Source organism: Dasypus novemcinctus, chromosome 26 (genome assembly GCF_030445035.2).
Source record: "Dasypus novemcinctus isolate mDasNov1 chromosome 26, mDasNov1.1.hap2, whole genome shotgun sequence".
In the NCBI taxonomy this organism is placed as follows: domain Eukaryota; kingdom Metazoa; phylum Chordata; class Mammalia; order Cingulata; family Dasypodidae; genus Dasypus; species Dasypus novemcinctus.
The window spans coordinates 19928970-19950064 of NC_080698.1; the positions used below are offsets into that span (position 1 = coordinate 19928970).

At 37.4% G+C, this 21095-nt stretch overlaps 1 protein-coding gene and 1 pseudogene across 9 annotated transcripts in view; one reads left to right on the top strand and one right to left on the bottom strand.

Annotated features, from left to right (window-relative positions):
- CFAP20DC (CFAP20 domain containing) overlaps positions 1-21095 on the bottom strand; it is a 341279-nt gene that overhangs the window by 258051 nt on the left and 62133 nt on the right. The window lies entirely within an intron of this gene.
- On the top strand, positions 8258-18265 carry LOC139437677 (nuclear speckle splicing regulatory protein 1 pseudogene; annotated as a pseudogene).

A 21095-nucleotide genomic window follows, 5' to 3' on the forward strand; every position in this document is an offset into this window, starting at 1 on the left:
GAAAACATAAAGACAAACCACACAAAGGGAAAACATTTTTGTAAACTGTATAACTTGTATAGGTCTACTCTCCAGAATACATAATGAATTTGTACAACTCAAGAATATAAAGTCAATAATCCTATTTAAAAAGGGCAAAGGGTTTACAAAGACATTTCACCAAAGAAGGTATATGAATGGCCAGTAAGCACATGGGAAGATGATCAACCTCATTAGACATCAGGGAAATGCAAATCAAAAGATAACATTCCGGGAAGCACCCTTGGCCCAGTGGTTAGAGCGTCCGTCTACCACATGGGAGGTCCACGGTTCAAACCCCGGGCCTCCTTGACCCGTGTGGAGCTGGCCCACGTGCAGTGCTGATGTGCGCAAGGAGTGCCCTGCCACACAGGGGTGTCCCTGCATAGGGGAGCCCCACGTGCAAGATGTGCGCCCCATAAGGAGAGCTGCCCAGCGCAAAAGAAAGTGCAGCATGCCCAGGAATGGTGCCGCACACATGGAGAGCTGACACAAGATGATGTAACAAAAAGAAACACAGATTCCCGTGCCGCTGACAACAGAAGCAGACAAAGAAGAAAACACAGCAAATAGACACAGAAAACAGACAACTGGGGGTGGGAGGAGAAATTAAAAAAAAAAAAATGATAACATTTCATACCCATTAGAATGGGTACAATAAAAAAGACTAACAGGTGTTGGTGAGGGTATAGAGAAACTGGAATCTGCAAACATTGCTGGCAGTAATGTAAAATCATACAGCCACTTTGTAAAACAGTTTGTCAGTTCCTCAAGTATTAAATGTATACCACAGGATCTAGTAATTCCACTCCTTGGTGTGTACCCAAGAGAAGTGAAAACACATACCCACAGTAAAACTTGCATAAGAATGTTCAGCATTACTCATAGCAAAAAAGTAGAAACAACCCAAATGTTTATCAAGTCATAAATAAATAAAATGTGGTATATCCATACAATGAATTATTACTCAGACATAAATAGAAATGAATTACTGATGCATGGGTGAACCTTGAAAACATTATGCTAAGTCATAAGCATAGTCATAAACCAGACACAAAAGACCACACATTATATGATTCCATTTATAGGAAATATTCAAAATAAGCAAATCCATGGAGACAGAAAGAAGATTAGTGATTGGCCAGGGGCTGGAGGTAGGGAGGAATGAGTAGTGACTAGTAATGGGTACAGGTATCTTTTTGGGGTGATAAAAAAGTTTTAAAATTACATGGTGGTGGAAAGGGGATGCGGCTCAAGCAATTGGGCTCCAGTATATAGGAGGTCCAGGGTTTGATGCCCAGGGACTCCTGGTGAAGGCAAGCTGGCCCATATGGTGAGCTGGCCTATGTGGAGTGCTGGCCTGCGCAGAATGCTGGCCTGTGTAGAGTATTGCCCCATGCAGGAGTGCTGCCTCGTGCAGGAGTGCTGGCCCACATGGAGAGTTGGTGCGGCAAGATGATGCAACAAAAAGAGACAGAGCAGGGAGATAACAAGAGACACAGCAGATGAGGGATGGTACAAGAGAATCATCTCCTCTCTCTCACTCCAGAAGATTCCAGGATCAGTTCCCGAAGCTGCCTAATGAGAATACAAGCAGATACAGAAGAACTCACCGTGAATGGACACAGAGAGCAGACAGTGGGCGGGGAATAAAGAAATAAATCTTTTTAAAAAATTTACATGGTGGTGATGGATGAATAATTCTGTGGTTATGCTGAAAGTTACAGAATTATATATTACAAAAGGGTCAAGTTTTTTGTATGTGAACTATATCTTAATGGAAAAAGAGAGCTGTTACTAGTTAAACCACTTACTAGTCATGGACTACCTTCTTGGAGTCTCAGGTCTCTCACCTATAAATTTGGGATAATAACATCTGTCCTTTCATTATGCTGAGGAAATGATCATGAAAACACTTTAGAAACTCTGAAGTCTTTACAAATGTAGGATATTATTCTTTAAGAGGTATAGTTCTAATTGATTTGTCAGCTTTAATTTATTGAGGTTTTTTTCCTTGTTTTAAATATTATCTGCTTTTAAGCAACATTCACCGTCCTGAGAGAAGCTACGGGGTCAACAGTTGGGTGTATAAAAGTGAGAATTCAAATTATGGAATTCTCATACCCCCCACTCTCCTAATCTCCTAAGCATACACTTTGTCATAAATTGCCAAGGAGCTCATCCTTCTTTTTAAGAAATATAATGTCAAGTACTATAACCTTTTGTTTATACAAAGAGGCACTGCTTGTTCCAGTTAATTGACCATTCTGTTCAACTGAATATTATCATCATAGATGACCACATTTCAAAGATACAGAGCTATTTGGCACTAAAGTATGTTCTCATAAATCAGAAATTAGTTAAGGATTCTCAGTTATCAGTATAAAACACCATATAACCTCTGATTATTGGAGATCTGTGATTATCTAGTTGATAATTTTTTAAAAAATCAATATTTATTGCTTGCATCATTCTTAGATATTGTCCAACTTCTTTCCCCCTATTTGATAATTTCTACCATGTACTAAGCAAGTCATGACCTGGGAGTTGGCAGCAGCATTGGGCAGAGCCCAGGTCTCCTGATACTACTGCTCTGGTGCCCTCTGGAGCCATATTGTTTATTTGTGTGGATAACACCTGCCCAATCTTGCCAATGGGGCACTGCTGAACGGGTTATTGTAGCAAGGTGCCCAGTTGTTTGGACCTTTCTCCTTGACCTTCCCTTACTTCTCATCCCAACTAGTCTTTAACTCTGTCCATCATCTCCTGGTTAACACCCAGAATTTGCCCTTGGACTTGGAGCTTAAGGAAAGATGCCATGAATAATTACTGTCAAAGAATCAGAAAGTTGCAGGTTCACAAGAAAGACCAGTGCTAACTGCAACCTGCAATACCAGGAAGGGTAGATCTTGAGAAGTTTCAGTCAGAACACGTCACATGTTGCTTACGGACACCCAAGGAGCAGGGATGGGCCTGGCCGTTCTACCTTCCAACAGTACATGGCTAATTCCCCTTTGCAGAATTCAGCCAGGAGATCTGCTGTGAAGGGATGCTGGAAATGTTGCATATAGGGAGATGAAGGGGAGAGCAGAGAGGACAGAAATTGTACTGAGTTGCCCACAGGCCACGTGGCGTGACCCAAGTCTAGACTGGTCCTGGAGACTCATGAGCCTTGGTTTTGCCATCTGAGAGAGCACAAGGATCCTACCAGGGTATGTGGGCAGCTCCTGGACTGACTGTAGTTGCTTTGGCTTTTCCAAGGCACTCAAGAGCAAACTGTGGGGGGGATGGGAGGCGGGGCAGTAGGCAGTTATCCAGGCAGCTCAGCAGAGCCATGGGGCAAGGCCTATATGCCATTAGCTGGCTAGGGCACTTATCAATGCCTTTGATGTAGAATAAAATGCTCCACTGAGTTGTGTACAGCTTCAGGGAGATAGTACCTGCAATCTTTTATTTTTTTAATTAAATTTTTCTAGTCATCTCTTATCAGTGGTATACAATATCTGTGCTTATGAGCCTTGCTTATTTAACTGATCATAATTTTTTCAAAGGTCTTCCATGTAGCAGCATGTCTCATAACTTCATTCTTTCTTATGGCCAAATAATATTTCATAAACAAAAATTCATTCATTTGTTGATGGGCACTGGGTAGTTTCCACCTTTTGGCTTTCATGAATAATGCTGTTATAAAACACTGGTGCACAAGTATCTATTTGCTATCCTGTTTTCACTTTCTTTGTGTATATATCTATAACTGAAATTTCTAGGTCATATGGTAATTCTATACTTAACTTTTTGAGGAATAGCCATACTGCTTTCCACAGAAACAATGTATTCAAGTTCCAATTACTCCACATCTTCTCAAATGCTTGTTATTTTCCATTTTTTAATAGAGGCATCCTTGTGGGTGTGAAGTAGAATCTCACTGTGGTTTTGATTTGTATTTCCCTAATGGTTAAAGATGTTGAGCATCTTTTCATATGCTTATTGGCCTCAGTAAATCTTCTTTCAAGAAATGTTTACTCAAATCCTTGGCCCATTTTTAATTGAGTTATCTTTTTGTTGTTGCATTGTAAAAGTTCTTTATATATTCTGGATATTAAGCCCTTATCCAGTCTGATTTGAAACTATTTTCTCCCATTCTATAGGTTGTCTTTTCACTTTCTTGATAATTTCCTTTGATGTACAAATGTTTTTAGTTTTGAAGAAATCAAATTGATCTTTTGTCTCTCTTGTTGCTTGTGCTTTTGGTCTCTTATCTAAGAATCTGTTGCCAAATTTCAGGTCCTAAAGATTTGCCCCTATGTTATCTTCTAAGAGTTTAGGGCTTAGCTCTTATATTTAGGTCCTTGATCCATTTTGAGTTAATTTTTTTTATACGGGATGAAGTAGGGGGTTATCTTCATTATTTTGCATGTGGATATCCAGTGTTTCCAGCACCATTTTTATTGAAGAGATTGTTATTTCTCCACTGCATGTACTTAGCACCCTTGTTGAAAATCAATTGGCCACAGTTGTGTGGGTCTATTTCTGGGTTTTCAATTCTGTTCTCTTGATCTATTTGTCTATTTTTATGCCAGTATCACACTTTTCATTACTGTAGCTTTGCAGTACCATTTGAAATTGGGAGGTTTGAGTCCTCCAACTTTGTTGTTCTTTTTCAAAACTGTTTTGGCTATCCAAGACGAATTGTAGTTCCATAAAAATTTGAGGATCAGTTTTTCCATTTCTGCAAGAAAAGGGTTGCTGAAATTGTGATAAAGATTGCACTGAGTTTGTATATTGCTTTGGGTAATATTGGCAACTTAACAATATTAACTCTTCCTATCCATTAACATGGGATGTCTTACGATTCATTCAGTTCTGTAATTTCTTTCAACAGTATTTTGGAGTTTTCATTGTACAAGTCTTTTGTATCCTTGGTTAAATTTATTTCTAGATATTTAACTTTTTTAGATGCTATTATATAAATGGAATTTTTCCTTAATTTCCTCTTTGGGTTATTTGTTGCTAATGCATGGGAACACAATTTATTTTTTAAATATTGATTTTATACTGTTACTTTGCTGAACTCATTTATTTGCTCTAACAATTTTCTTGTAAATTCCTTTCGATTTCTACATATAAGATCATGTCATCTGCATATACAAGCACTTTTACTTCTTCCTTTCCAATATGGATACTTTTTATTTCTTTTTCTTACCTTACTGCTCACCTTTTAAAAATTTTGCAATAAATTGCCCTTTAATGAAAATCTGATGGTATTCAACAAGGAGAAAAAGCTGTCAAATGTCTTGAATACCTTCAACACTTATTCTTTCAAATTTAATCGCCCTCCTCACCCCTGCTCTCCCAAATGTATCACTATAGCTATAGAAGATTTTACTCTTTAGATAATATATACTTTATCTTATTCTATTTGTATAGGAAAATATCACATATTTTTAAAAGGAAGGCACCTCTAAGTACATATATACTTACATGCATGTATGTTATAATACTAACAGCAAAACAAAAATACAAACAGGGAGAAAAACTTACAGATTCAGTATAAGGGTCTAGATAAACATACTAGGTATAGCCAAACAATGACACACTAAGGCAGCCATTAAAAACAATGAGATTAATATGTGGCAATACAGGAAGATTTTCAAGATAAAGTAGAAAGCCCCACTATCATCACTAAATCAATTGCCAAAGTGTATGAATGGTACAATCCTATTTGTGGAAAAGAGGAATGTAATAACACACACATACATACATACATATACACACACATATGCAATTAATCTCTGGAGGTACTCACAAAAAACTGTTAAAAGTAGTTACCTTTGGAGTATGATTTCAAAATGAAGAGTCAGAAGATTTTCATTTTATGTCCTTCAATACCATTTAAATTCCTTACTATGGGCGTGGATTATTTTATTATGTAATAAAATTTTAAAATGGAAGAGTTTTAGCCCCATAAGACAACACAATGATTTACTCATCAGTGGTTAACTAGTTACTCATTGGAAACAAAATAAATATTCAACAAAACACAGTTTTTTTTAAAAAAAGATTCTTTACTATTTGGAGACCTCAAAAAAGACATTATGCAACATTTTGCAAGTACCAGAAGGAATTGTACTTAGGATCTTCTGCTTTCCCCATACTCATGTTAGGGAATCAATAGTCTATCCTTCGAGGTAATAGCACAACAATTTACTTATAGTGGTTTATCGAGTACTTAGTTCAATACGGGTGGACATTTTGTCAATAACATTCTAATGGATGCTACAGATGACAGTTCAGTGCTATAATATACAAGCTGAAAGGCCGTATAATAAAATCTATAGGTCCCTGGAGTCAGAGGATGATCATTTGTAGAGGGCCTAAAGAAAAACACCAAGAAATGTCCCACTGCAGGGCCTGATTGCTTTGAAGTAAAACACAAACAGATTTGGTTATTATGGATTGCATTTGTAGAAACACACTAGTGCCATTTTTAACATTCTTTTACCTTATAAAATTTTAGTAAATGAAAGGTGAAATTAAACAACTTCCCTTCATTTGAATTAAGCTGGGAGCTTATCAATGTAAACACATTTCCCAATTAAGTTAGACAATGTGCAGAACTCACCACCTGAGTATAATCCTGTTGGTTTGAAATAAAAGCTTGAGATGGGTAGGAAAATTAACTCATTCAGTTCTACAGTTAAATCACAAGATTTCAGCACAAGGCTAAGTATCCAAAGCATTATATCTGTGCCAATGTTCAAAGCATAAATAAGGCAGTACTTCTAGAAGACATATTACTATTGCCATTTTTAAAAATGTTTAATTCAATATCAAGCTTATTTTACAGGTAGAAGTATAATACATATTATTTTCACACATGATTTCTGAAGCATCCTTTATTTTCATTTTTATTTTCCTTAAAGCTGGATTTGCATATTATTTAAGCAATATTTTGGGAAGAATTAAGGTCCTAGGTACCTTTAAATTTGGGGAGTTCCTCAGTTCTCATCTCCATTCTTTTTAAAAATATTCTTCCCCCACCCACAATTTTCAATGTTATCTGCATGCTGACAACTTGATCTATTAACTCCCCAGTCTTGACTCATTCTCTAAACTCCAAATTGCTTACCTAAAGCTTTCCTGGATATTTCACATACATTTCAAGTGAAACTTGTTTTTAAAAAAAAGAACTCTTAATTCCCCATCCTCACCACTCCCCAGTGGCTCAAACCAGAAACCTGTCCAGGAATAATCTGTCTAGCAAATGCCTGCCACGTAATAAGTACTCAATAAATATTAGCTGAATGAATGATGGCACAAATTATATAGCAAAATTTTAAGACTGTGTCTAGAGACAACAGATTTATTGAAACATCTACATGAATTCTAAACTGAGACAAAACCTAAGAAAATTCATTTAATCATTATATTTCTATATGGCATGGTTTTAGCTAAGAATAAAAATGAAGTATCTTTATATAAAGTAAAAATCTGCACTGAAAGATGCTCCATTCCTTGTTTACACAAAAAGAAAACATCTATTATGGCACCAATGGTCTAAAAGAGAATAAATGAATCATTTAAAAGAAAGGTTTTTGCTCATCTCTTTTACTCCTGTAGCAATAGCATAAAATGGCCTGTTTTGGTATATGGTGCTCTTGGTACTGGAACCTTAGTTACTTCAATGTTGTCATTGTTGTTTTAATTGAAAAAAGGTAGAATGCTTTTTTACTCAAAGGAATGGGAAGTAGCTTTGAATGTAGGAACATCTAGCTACAGACAACATTTTTTAGATGTGATAAGAAGACAACTGCAAAGCATATTCTACAGCAGCGACCACACTTCCATAGGTTTGTATATTTAAATACGCAACGACTCCTCTTACCACTTCTGACAGAGATGCATAGCTGATCCTAAATCTTAGAACATTTTAACTTTCATTATGAATGTTTGCTTTTGCAGAAACAGTTTATAAAAAGCAACCTTTGGCTTCACTTATATATCATGTTATTTTTAAAGGCAACTGCATTTATAATGGATAATCATCACTTAAGATCCATTCAACAAGGTACATCTCAACATCTAAGCAGTTAACTGAGAGTAAAACTAATTTTGAGTGTTGCCAGACAAGGGAATGCCAAGAAATGCCATAATTCTGGAAGGAGGCAAAAACAGAAGTAATGGTAGGTGAGGAAGTAGCAGAGGAGGATCAGGAAAAAAATGGAGGACTGAAAAGTGGATGAGAAAGAATACTGACTGCTACGTCACTGGGTCACTGCTAGCAGGGCTGATGACATCATCATTCTTGCTAAAGGAGAAAAAGCAGCAGCACTGGTGGAGGAAAGCTGTATGTGTTATTATGACCATTACTGTCATCACCTGGTATACTGAAAAAGTGACTGGAGTGACCACAGGCCCTGTAGGCAGGTGGACTTAGCTTTAAATCCTAGCTCTGCCACTTCCTATTTGTGAAACTTGAGCAAGAAATTACTTAATTGTCAGAACATTAGTTTCTTCATCTATAAAATGGGGCTAATGTCAAACTTGCAAGGTTATTGTGAAAACAGGAGACTAGCCTCTTGTCATTTGTTCCGAGGCTTAACCAAAACTGATGCTGCCCTTTCTTTGATACTTAAACTGGACCAAATATTTGTGTGGATATGTGAAGGCCTGTAGTCAGAATTAAGGGAGACAGGACAGTTGAAGCAAATGTTTTTCATGAGCAATCTAATCATGAAATGCAGAGTAATTTTAGGAGGAGGACACTAGCCATCTCAGTAAATATTGAGGTAAGCCCTGACTGCAGCCAGGAAATGATACTGTGCTTGTAACTGGCATATTTGAAAGGCAAATATTGGCCTTTGTGAGCATCCTGTGTCTCCCAAACACTGCTCCCTGAAAACACATTTATTGAGGGTTTATCATGTGGCAAAACTGTGGGGATATAAACATTCTGGATATAGTTTATTCCCTGTAATGGTTTATAGCATCCTGACAGGTATTAGGGATGGTAAAGACAAAAAAGGGAAGTGGGGTGAAAAGAGGCAGGAGATTTGAAAATTGGTGGAGACAAAAGGGAACTAGCTCCCCTTGTTAAGGAGTATGCTTTGTTTCCTTTTTTGTCTCCCTCCACTCCACTCTGGAACCAAGTGCAGCTAGAAATCTGCCTAAGAACCTGGAGAACCTGAAAGAAGGGTGGGCAAGTGGATGTAAGGACAGGAGAGTGACCTTTCACCAAAGGGCAATTTTGCCTGGAAACACCCAGTCCTCTACTCTCTCAGGAACTAGGTATGGGAGGAGGTAGGGTGGTTCCTCCTTAGAATTCATGACATACAGGAGAAAAGGGTTTGGAGGTAGGCCAGAGAGCTCTTGGTTCTTTGGTGAAAGGTCACATAGCTATTTGTTCTAGGGCAGAGTAGGGAGAGAAGCCAAAAAGAGAAGCATGAGGCAACTTTTTCAGGGCCCTTGCACCTACCTTTTCCCCCTTCTTTCAGGTTCTCAATGTTCTTTTGGCACTTTCTGGCAGCCCTATTTTCCTGCATTCTAATATTCTCCCATCTTCTTTCTAAGTGTCAAAAGCCAAAGGCTCCTCCCTGTTCCTATTTTCTCAGGTTGCAGATCTCAACTAAAAGCAATTTAATTGACTCAGTGTTGATAGCTCTCCAAATGTATGAGTGCCGATCCAGAGAAGTCTTACTTGGTTAATTAAAACAAAACAATATGGGGACGATATTTCAGGACTTGGGACTTCCTAACATAATACTGCAGTGGCGCCCAAAATTTAGTGTGCAGGGAAATGGATGTGGCTCAAGTGGTTGGGCTCCTGCCTACCACACAGGAGGCTCAGGGTTCGATTCCCAGGGCCTCCTGTTGAAAGGCAAGCTGGCCTGCACATCATGCTGACCTGAGAGGAGAGCTGGCTTGTGTGGCATGCTGACTCATGCAGGAGTGCTCGCCCACACAGGATTGCTGGCCCACACAGAGCACTGGCCTACGTGGAAAGCTGGCATAGCAAGATGATGCAACAAAAAGAGACACAGAGGAGAGACAATAAAGGACGCAGCAGACTAGAGAGGTGAGCTGGCGGAAGACATTGAGCACCTTTATCCCACTCCGGAAGGTCCCAGGATTGGTTCCAGTGCCACCTCAAGAGAAGACAAGCAGCCACAGAAGAATATACAGAGAGCAGACAAAAAGCACAAAGCAATGAGGTGTGGGGGGCGGGGAGATAAATAAATAAAATAAATCTTTAAAAAAAAAATTAGTGTGCATATGAAACACCAATGGACTTGTTAAAACTGCAGATTTCTAGGACCGACCCCAAGAGATGGGGGTGAAGGGGAGAATGTGGCTACTTATGAGTTGAATTCGGGGACCTGCATTTTAAAAGAACCACATTTACTATGAGAAAGGGACCCTGAATGTCCTATATGACTAAAAGGACTGTTTCTTTGTAGCCAGAGGCATGACTGTCAATCAAGGAGTATTATAAAACCTGCCCATGAAGTTAAGGAGGAAACAGTGTAGAAGGTAAGGGAACTGGCTTTGCAGTCAACTGCCCACGTACAAATAATGGTTCACCCAAGCTATAGTCCTTGGGTAAATCAGGGCTCCCTCTTCTCAATTTCTTCACCTTTAAACTAGGAATAAAAAAATACTGCTATGATGACTAAATGTGATTATCTATGTAAAGTGCTTAGCGCAGTATAAAGTATTTGTGTACTTCATGTGTTTGCTATATTGCTGACTAAATTTTGTTTATATTCCAGAGCTTTGAGATCACAAGAAAATATTTATCAAAGTGCCTAAGCATATTTAAAGCTCCTGAGAAATAAGCCACTACTGATAGTCCATTTTTACTGAAAAAGAGAATGGCTCTCAGTTGGACAAGAATGAAATTCAGGTTCCTAAGCTTCTAAAACAGAATGTCAACTCTGCTTCCAATCTGGTATCTAAAGTATATTGATCCCACCTTAAGCAATAGAACCAAGTTTCAGCACTTTAGGCACCTGTCAAAAAATTAAACTATGAACTGACAATCTAACACTTGCCAAAGGCTTGCTTGAGATGTCTGATATTCTGAACCATATTATATTTGCTCCCTAAAGAAATGCCTTCATGAAGTTGAGATTTAAAGCTCTGTCCTCAGTTTTCTTTCTTTCTTTCTTTTCTTCTTTTTTTAATGGAGAATCAATATAAGAAAAATACATTTGAAGAAAACTTTATCTTTTGCAAAAATCATATCCTGGTGGCAAACAGGTTTCATCCTAAGTTCCAAGGTCAAATGATTGGTAGTGACTGTCTGGAGTGCTCTGTTAAGGACTGCAAAGTTGCCATGCTGGATTAGCATTGTTGGCCATGGATGCCATGGGAACATATTTACTTACCCTGCCATTATCATAATTCAAAGCAAGGTACCTTATACACCCTACTCTGCCTTATATAAGGACCTGCTAAATGTATACATCCCTTCTAATATTCAATGCCGTTGGCCTCTCACCACTGAGCCTCTGTACAGATTAATCCCTCTAAATTACCCTCCTCTCATAGTAAGGTAGCTGTCAGAACTTGAAGATAAGGTTACTCTAAAGTTACTAAAATCATCTCATAAAGGATGAGATTAGAAAACAATATTTTTTTTCAAATTAAGGCAAAAAGAGTTGGGCAGGGAAATCTAGTAAAGGCTAGATAATATGCAATAAACTTAAGCCTGATTAGTAGTATTAAGAATATGCAAATGAAAGAGGATCTGAACAGAAAAAGTGGCGGTGGGGTGGGATAGGGGTGACATTTGAAAATGTTCTGACCCTGGGCCATTAGGATAATGATGATACTTCAAACAACTCAGAATGTTAAATCATTATAGATTGTTTTAAGGAATTCTTTATCAGAACCATTTTTGTGAAATTAAGCTGGTTAAGTGGCCATCTGTGGAATGGCACAGCAAAAGGGTGGGTTTTATGGGCTAGTCTGGTATATCCATTAAAAAGCTAAAACCATGACATCAGGGGTTCTTAACCTTATTGTTCCACTACTCCCTTGCCAATCAGGTGAAAACCATGGACCCCTTCTTAGAATGTAGTGGCAGATAGTTCTATGACGCTCAACAATGGCATGTCTTTATATAAAATTTCAGGATTATTCAAAACTACATTTTACAACTTTCCCATAATTTCAATACCTGATAACCTAACATGGTTCAACATCTGTTCAAATGGGCATTTTCAGCAAACATTTAGAAATTTGAGTTTTCCCATGGCATCATAAAACCATGCTTACCAACCTTTTTGCAGGCAGTTATCCACTGCACTCAGAAGAGGCTACATAAAAATAAAAATCATACCAAGTCCACACTACACTGTGTTATTATTTAATCAATATATCACACCCACACTGACATGTCCCCACAAGAATAATGTTCTTTTGAATTTTCAATTCAAGCTCACAGACTCCCTGAAATCTTTCCATGGACTCCTTGCGGGTCGTGGACCCCTGGTTAAGAACCCCTGCATTACTTGGAAGCTGTTCACAAGGTTCCTTTACTGAGCATAAATCTGGTTAATCCCACCTTTTTGGTCATTTTAATTCTATAGATTACTTAAACCAAAAGATTTAACTAAATTAGTTATTTCTAATTGAACACAAAAAATAGTTTTTTAAAGCACAAAAGCCATATTCAATGTATATAGTGGTTTTAGAACTTATGGTTCAGTTTTAAATCTTTTCTATTTGAAAGATTTACACAACAAAATCAGACCCAAATACCATAATGGGTAAGCATAAAAGAGACTTTCTATTCCCACCCGACTCAAAAGTTAGCATACTGAAAATAAAATATCAAATATTTTATCATCTAAGTTTAATAACAATCATGATAACACACTGAAGTAAAGGTTATTACTTATAAATATCAAGAATGATAATGACAACAATAAACTCTCATATAGTGCTTACTCTGTGCCAAGTGCTTTCCATATATTGTTTAATGTCAGACAATCCCATGAGATATGTCCTCTTATTATTCCCATTTTACAAATGAGGAAAATTAGGTGCAGAGATGGTAAGTGACTTGCCTAGGATCAAATGTCTAGTGAGTATCAGAACCAGGATTCAAACTCCTGGTGGTCTGGTTCTAGCATCGGTGCTCTAAACCACAATGATAAATATTTTCTTATTCCTTGACAAAGGAATTCTAACCTAACATGTGTAAGACATGATGTCAGTGGTGGGCTGGATTATTTCTGAATTTCACATTTGCGTCTCAGTATTCCTCTGGGCATCATTAGCATTTAAAGGTAAAAAAGGAAAGAATGCTTTGAGTTTGTTTGGTGAGGAAAGGAAGATTCAATAAGGCAGGACAGATTGATGATGACCTTCCATCTGGCTTATTATAATTAAAGTCTTCTCTACTTATATAAAACTTTTTTTGGAAAAGCCCAAAAGAAATTCCCTTGCAATAAAACACCAATAATTGCTATTAGCTTCCTATGTTTTCAATTTATGGTAAAACATATTTATCATTAGAACATCCCTGAGTGATCAGCGTTTTTCAAACTGTTGAGCTAGCTTAGTGATAAGGGTAAAGCTTCCAAATTAGTTTCTGATAACTTTCACTAGAGGGTTTGGGAGCAATTATTATCCTTAGCACCACTGCCCCACAGAAAGACACATCAAAATGTTGACACCAACAGGCTCTGAAAGTGCAGGGAGCAGAATCATCACATTGCAAAGACAGATATAGTCTAATGGCATGGAAAGAGATGTCAAATTGTTTCAACTTTAGAGGGGTGGGCCTTGTAAGATTTAATTAGCTTAAAGTTGAGAAGTAATTTGAAGCTTCAAATTATAGTTATTTAGAGACTCTTGAATTGCTCATCATTTCACTTTATAAACTTACAATATGAGGCAGACCTAAATGGAAAAAAATAATTTTTTCTTTTTTTCTTTTCAAATTCCCTACAGAAAGGCAGTAAAATGAATAGAAAGAAAACAAGTATAGGAGTCAGGCAGTTCTGGCGTACAGCTCCACAAGTGTGATATTGGGCTTTTACTTAACTTCTTTGAACCTGTTCCTTCACCTATAAATGATTATTTATCTTATGAAGCTGTGTGAGAGTTAAATAAACTCAGTAACATGCCTGGCATGGTGTCACTGGCCAATAAATTTTGGTATCTTTATCACAATTTCTATTCTCCAACTCAGTCTCCAAGCTCTGTTTATACTAAGTCCGAAAATTCCATTTCACCTCTAGTGTTTCTTTTCAAAATCTATCATTGTTGGCCTGGACATGTATAAGCACATCCTAACTCAAATCATGCTTCTAATTTTTCTCTTTCTGGGCAGCTTAACAGATCTTTAGTAAGAAAAGGATTCCTTGTCTACAGAATAAAGTCCAGGAATCGTTGCCTCATTCTGTATATTCATCTGCCACCACTTCTTTACTTACTCCTCATCCTCCAGCCAAACCGAAGTACCACACTAGTATGGTCTTTATACATATCCTTCTCTTGTCCTAAAAGGTCATCCTTACTTTTTATGAGTTTTTACTTGTTCTATAAGATCCTTCAGGAACAAGCCATATTCTATCAACACATCTCTAACTCAAACAGGTAAAACAGGAAATGCATTTTACTTAAAGACTCTATAGCAATTACACATATTTCAATTAACATTTCTCTCACTGCATTCTATTGTATATTCTTTTTGATAGGCTATGAACTCCCTAAAGAAAGGAACTATATCTCATTATCTTTGTATCCCCAGGTCAAAAACAGTCTCTGACATCTTATATAATATAATCTAAGTAGATACTAAATGAGAATGTGCAAACAGCTTTCCCCCATTAGTCCAATCTTATCCATGATTCAGCCAATCAGTCATAAGCTATTATCATACTTCCATATTTTGGTTATCCATTAGTTTTCCTTTATTAGAAGTAAGGAAATCTATCAACACGGTGGACTGAACTAATGAGTATTCCCTATTTGCTACAAATATTAGAGTCTGGAAAAATATAAGAAAAAATGAAGTTTATCAGATCTCAGAACAAAGAGGAAATACAAGCCAGGGCTGATCAGCTGTGAGCTGATACCAAGGTATTGGAGTGGGGGTTGGGAGATCTGGCTTAAAAATATATAGGGATCAGACCCAAATACATGTGTTTGTAAGATTATGGAAAGGGACCCCAGGAAGGTAAGAATAGTAGATGTGGCCTTGGGCTTACATAAGATTGGGAGCTGGAACTGCATAAAGAAAGCTAAACCCTGGAATGACTACCTCCCCTGTGAAAGGTGCTAGAAACCTTTGCTCATGGGTCCACAGAAGTAGCAAAAGAGCTTATGAGAAAAAAAAACCCCAAGCCCAAGGCATGTATGAGAATTTAGTCTAATTTTAAACTACCCTTATGGTGAGGGAATCACAAACTAAGAAAGATATTTAAAAAATGACTTTGTATCAGTAAAAGCCTCAAGTGCTCAGTAGATGAAAATATGAAGCTTCTCTAAGCAGACAATTCAACAATCCAAGCCTGGTGGTCCCATGAAAAAAATACCCTCCAACAAAGATAAACTCACATTCCCAAATAATAAGCAATATGAGGAAATGCTATATCATGAGGGAAAGTAAGCATATATAAAAAAACTGGAAGATTGGCTTCTTTAGAATTTTAGTTAATAGACTATTCGGAAAGCCACTATAAAATACCTATATTTAAAATCCTTATAGAGATAAAAAGAATAAAAACAATAATAAAATAGGATACCAAAAACTATGGATTTGAAAAAGAACTAAATAGAATTATACAAATAAAAAATTCATTAAAGAAAAAAATGGACCAATAAAATAGCATATTAGACATAGCCAAAGGAGAGAAATAGTGATATGAGGAAATTACCCAGAATGGAAGAGAAAAAGAAACAACAATGAACTGAGTGGGGCATTAAAGCTTTCTAAAGTGCTTACTTTGAAAGGGGATGAACTATAAATTTTCAACTTTGTTAAGTCATATATGAATGTTGTAAATTTAAGGTTAACCACTTAAATTCTAGACAAAGAACAGGAAAAATCAAGAAAATGGAACATATAACCTCCAAACTAGTCAAAGATTTAAAAAAATGAAATACTACATGAAAAATCGATGCATCTAAATGTATAACATTAAATTGTCTATTAAAAAATAACATTAAGCTTCATGAGTTAAACATCCAACTCAAAAGTGAGAAAAACAATTACCCACAAAAGCAGAAAGAAGATAAAAATTAACAGAATAACTATAAGCAGAATCTTTAGAGTATTACCTAAAAAGCAAAACCCTGATTCTTTGAAAAAAAAATTTCTATAAAGATTGGTTAAGAAAAACATACAGTATTAGAAAAAAACACAATATTAATATTGTATAGATACAGTAGAGAATAAAAAGAATTTCCTTAACTATGCTATTAATTTTGAAACAAAGTAACATTTTCTAGAATAATATACTTATTAAAATTGATTCAAAAAGCCACACCAGAGTTTATCTGACGTCTCCAGCATTGGTGTTGGAGTCATTTCAGCACCAGCCACCTTCAGTGGAGACAGCAGCAACACGGTGATTGTGGGCAGGCAGTATGGGCTTGTTTTGCCAAATAAAACCCAGCAGTTGTGCCCTGTTTTGCAAAAACCATGAATATTTGGGAATGATTCAAATGATGACGATGGAACCTTTGTGAGTGAAAGCCTTCAGAGGGAAGCAGGTGAGAAGCAAGTGACGAAATAGGCCAAACTGGAAATCCAGAAGGCCCTTGCAAAAAATGGCACCGCAGATGAATATGATAGTATTTATGATGAAATGCAGGGGAAAAAGGAGAAAAGTTATCACAAATTACTCTTAGGAAAAGACCAAAAGCCCAAATATATTCACAACTTCCTAAAAGATGCTGATATCAGAAAAAAGGAACAGGGAAAAAAATAGAAAAAAAATTTCAGAGAGAAGGAGAAACGGAAAGGGGAGACTGATGATAGAGAGGCATTTGTGATGCCTGCTTATAAGAAAAAACTGTAAGAGAGAGCTGAAGAGGTGGAATATAATGCTATAGGTTGCTATAGGCACCTATTAAACCAAACAGTTAGTGAACAAAAAGCCCCTAAATGCAGCTTTCAGGAAGTGAGGTCTAGAATAAAGGAAGAGAAATCAAGAAGTTACTCTGAAGAAATAAGTTCAGAGAATAGAATATCACATGAGAAATGCATTCTCCAGACTGGTACCAAAGGAGAGGAAAACCCAGACAGACATTTTCATGTTAAGAGCAGCAAAGATGATGAAATAGAAGAAAATAATAAAGTGAACTGCAGAAGGGAAAAAAGCAGAGAGACCTCCCAGAATGATGCCAGCCTCACAGGACACAAACTAACTCACGGTCATCTAGTGAAGAAAGGGGACACGGTGCCAAACACCACGCAAGAACTTCCAAGTTAAGAGGACATGAGAAAAGGGAAGATCAGCACCAAGAGACAATTCAGGGACCCAGGAGAGGTACTGCACCAACCATGATTCCGAAAAGAAAAGGAGGATTTCCACAGGCACAGCGAGGCCAATCACAGAGTCTCACTGGAAGAGGCATGAGCAAGAAGCTAAACCAAGAAGAGACCAAAGAGAAAGAGAAAGAAATGACAGAGTAGAAAAGGGAGAAAGAGAGGGAAAAATATCCCCCCAAGAGAACAAGAAATAGACAACAAAACAATCATGGCTGACAATGAGAAAGGAGGAAAGAAGGAAGAGAAAAGCAAAGAAAAGGAAGAGCATATGAAAGTTAAGAAGGAAAGATAAGCGAACAATGATAAATACAACGATTGAGAAAAGCGAGAAGTATGTGTCAATCTTCTGAAAGAAACCAAGACAGAAAAGAAAGCAGCCCAAGTTCTAGAGCAAAGGATAGGTTGTTTGACCAGAAAACTCCAGAAAATGAGGAAGATGGAATAGGGCAAAGAAAGAAACCAAGAGAAACCCTCTAGGTTCTGATGTCAGAAATATCATTGAGAGCAAAACACAGAATCACAGAGAAGAGGCTAGAAAAGCACAAAGAACAAGCATGTATACCTGAGGCAATGAGCAAGTTTGCAAAATGGAACAACGAAGAAACTCTAATGTCTGCTAGAGGCAGATGGCACAAGGTAGGGCAAAGACATATTGAGAAAGAAGATGATTTATGGCTGCACCAACAGAAAGATCTATGGAAGCACAGAAAATTACTCCTGGAACATACTGTATAAAAGAAAAAAAGGAATGTGTTAACAATGGTTTGGGAGGATAATTTTTAAATATATCTTCAGGATCAGTTTTTGGTTTGGTTTAAATCACAAGGCAGTCTTTTTACATTGAATGTTTGAACTTATATAATCTTATTTACTTATCAGTACCACATTCATGGTTGTATTCAAGTAGCAGTAGGAGTGTGCTAAATGCTGGTAAGTACTTAATGAGGACAGATGACCTTATCGCATCATTAAAAAATAGTTTAAACAAATACCCTAATAATGTTGATTTTGATGCAGGAGCTGTTCTGTTTTAGAAATACTGAATTGCAGATTATACTATGTGGAGTTGAACAGTAAAGTAGAGAAAGGCTATGGTTATACTTTATGCTCTGAAATTTATATTACAGTAACAAACATTTTGTCTAAATAACTTTTTACCCCACAGCATACTTGGGCTTAAGTGAAAATAAAAATAATGATGTACTTGCTAAAAACACACACACACATACACACAATTGACAACCTAAATATACCTAGAAGGATTAAAGAAAATAGATCAATGGTCAAAAAATCTCCTCACCAAAAGGACCAAGTCCAGATATTTTAAAAACAAATTCTATCAAATCTTCAAGGAATTCAGTATAGGCTTAGATAAAGCTTCAGGGCTCTGTACCCCTACAGAAGCTTTGAACAACCAGCAAGAACTGGCAGAAACATCTTTCTCAAACCTCTAGAAATGGATAAAGGATTGAAGTAATAGGGCAAGGACCAAATCAAGAAAAGGGCATTTTAAAAGCAGCAGGGTCTCATGGAGCCCTGGCTGGCCCATTCCCCATCCCCTCACCAGCTTGGAATGGGGCCAGCCTATGTGCTCAATGTGGGTCCCTGATCCTGGTTTCAGAAGCAGAATAACCCTCATGCACATATTGAGAGCATGTAAGTCTTGCCCAGTCTGTGTGGTGGCAATATGATGGACTGAACCAGGACACCTGCCACAAGATCACCATCCCAGAACTTGTTCTGTATGTAAAAGACGCTCACAGAGCATTTCTTCAGAATGCTATGGGAGAGTAGTCAAGTCGTGGTGACCTGGAGCAAGGGACTACTGGCTGTAGGACATACAGTGCAGTGCCTAGGACTGTGCAGAAACAGTTTCTAGGGAAGAAGGGACATTTGTATCCATGTAAACGGGAACATTCCTAGGGCCACACAAATGCCCAACGCAAGACATGGACACTGGGACAAATGTTTTCTTTTTTTTCTGTCTTTTTGTTGTTGTTAGTTCCAGGCATTCAAGGCATGGTCTGTCAGAACACTAGCTGGGATATAAGCTTAAGGAACAGACGCCACAGAGTCTAAATTCCAGTGATAACACATTAAAATATCAAAATGTCCAGGTTTCAACAAAAATTTACTAAACATATTAAAAAACAGGAAGTGATGGCCCAGGCAAAGGAGAATAAAGCCTTAGAAACACACACAGATCTGGGACATAGCCAACAAAGACTTTATGAAAAATGATCCTAAACATGTTCAAAGAGGTATAGCAAAAATGGACAAAGAACTAAAGGAAATTGGGAAAATGATAGACATCAAAGAGAGAAAGAAATCACAAAAAGGAACCAAACAGCTGAAAACCACAGTAACAGAAATTAAAAATTCCCTAGAGGAGTTCAACAGCAGATTGGAGCTAGCAGAAGACTCAGTGAACCTGAAGATAAATCAATTGAAATCGTCTAGTCTGAGGAGCAAAAAGAAGAAAGAAAAAATGAAGAAAAGTGAACAGAGCCTAAGGAACCTGTAGGACATCATCCACAACAATATATGCATTGATGATGCATAAGACACACAGAATTCAGGTCATTGTACTGCAATTAGCTCTAGATCTGCAACACTAACAGAAGGACATCTTGAGTAAAGAAAGCAAATATATAAAATTAAGATAGCAAGGAAGTCAATGTACTGAGTAAGAACATGCTGTTTTTAGAATTTTTGCTAATGATGATTACATTTTAAATTCTTCCTAGAGTTTCACTAGATACAGCATTACTCATTTCCTGTCTTTAAGAAGTATTCAATATCACTGAAGTCTGTAAAGGGTACACTTTAACTAGCTCATAACCAAAGTCTTCTAGATTCATTAATGTATATTTTAGACATTTCCCCCATATCCAAAGAAATTATAATATAAAGTCTCTCTTCCTTAGCAAATCTATAAAAAGTAACTTACAAATAAGTTTGACTTACATTCTATTTTTTTTAAGATATATATTTATCCCACCCCCCACCCCTTGTCTGCTCTCTGTGTCCATTCACTGTGCTTTCTTCTGTGTCTGCTTGTATTCTCATTAGACGGTTCCAGGAACCAATCCTGATACCTTCTGGAGTGGGAGAGAGGTGTTCATTCTCTTGTGCCACCTCAGCATCTTGGTCTGCTACATCTCTTACTGTCTCTCCTCTGTGTCTTTTTTTTGTTGTTGCATCATCTTGCTGCACCAGTCCTCCATGTGGGCGAGGACTCCTGTGTGGGGCAGCACTGCGCACAGGCCAGCACTCCATGTGGGCTAGTTCTTGGCTTGGGCCAGCTCGCTGCACAGGCCAGCTTGCCTTCACCAGGAGGCCCCAGGTATCGAACCCTGGACCTCCTATACGGTAGATGGGAGCCCAAACACTTAAACCACATCTGCTTCCCCATATTATTTTCAATAGATAAATCAAAATAAACCAAAACTTAGTTTAAATTGTACAAGAAGATGATTACTTTTCAATATTGGAAGTAAATTAATTTCCATACTCGCTATGAAATTTTCAAATAGCAGTAGGATTTTCTGGCCAAGAAAGATAA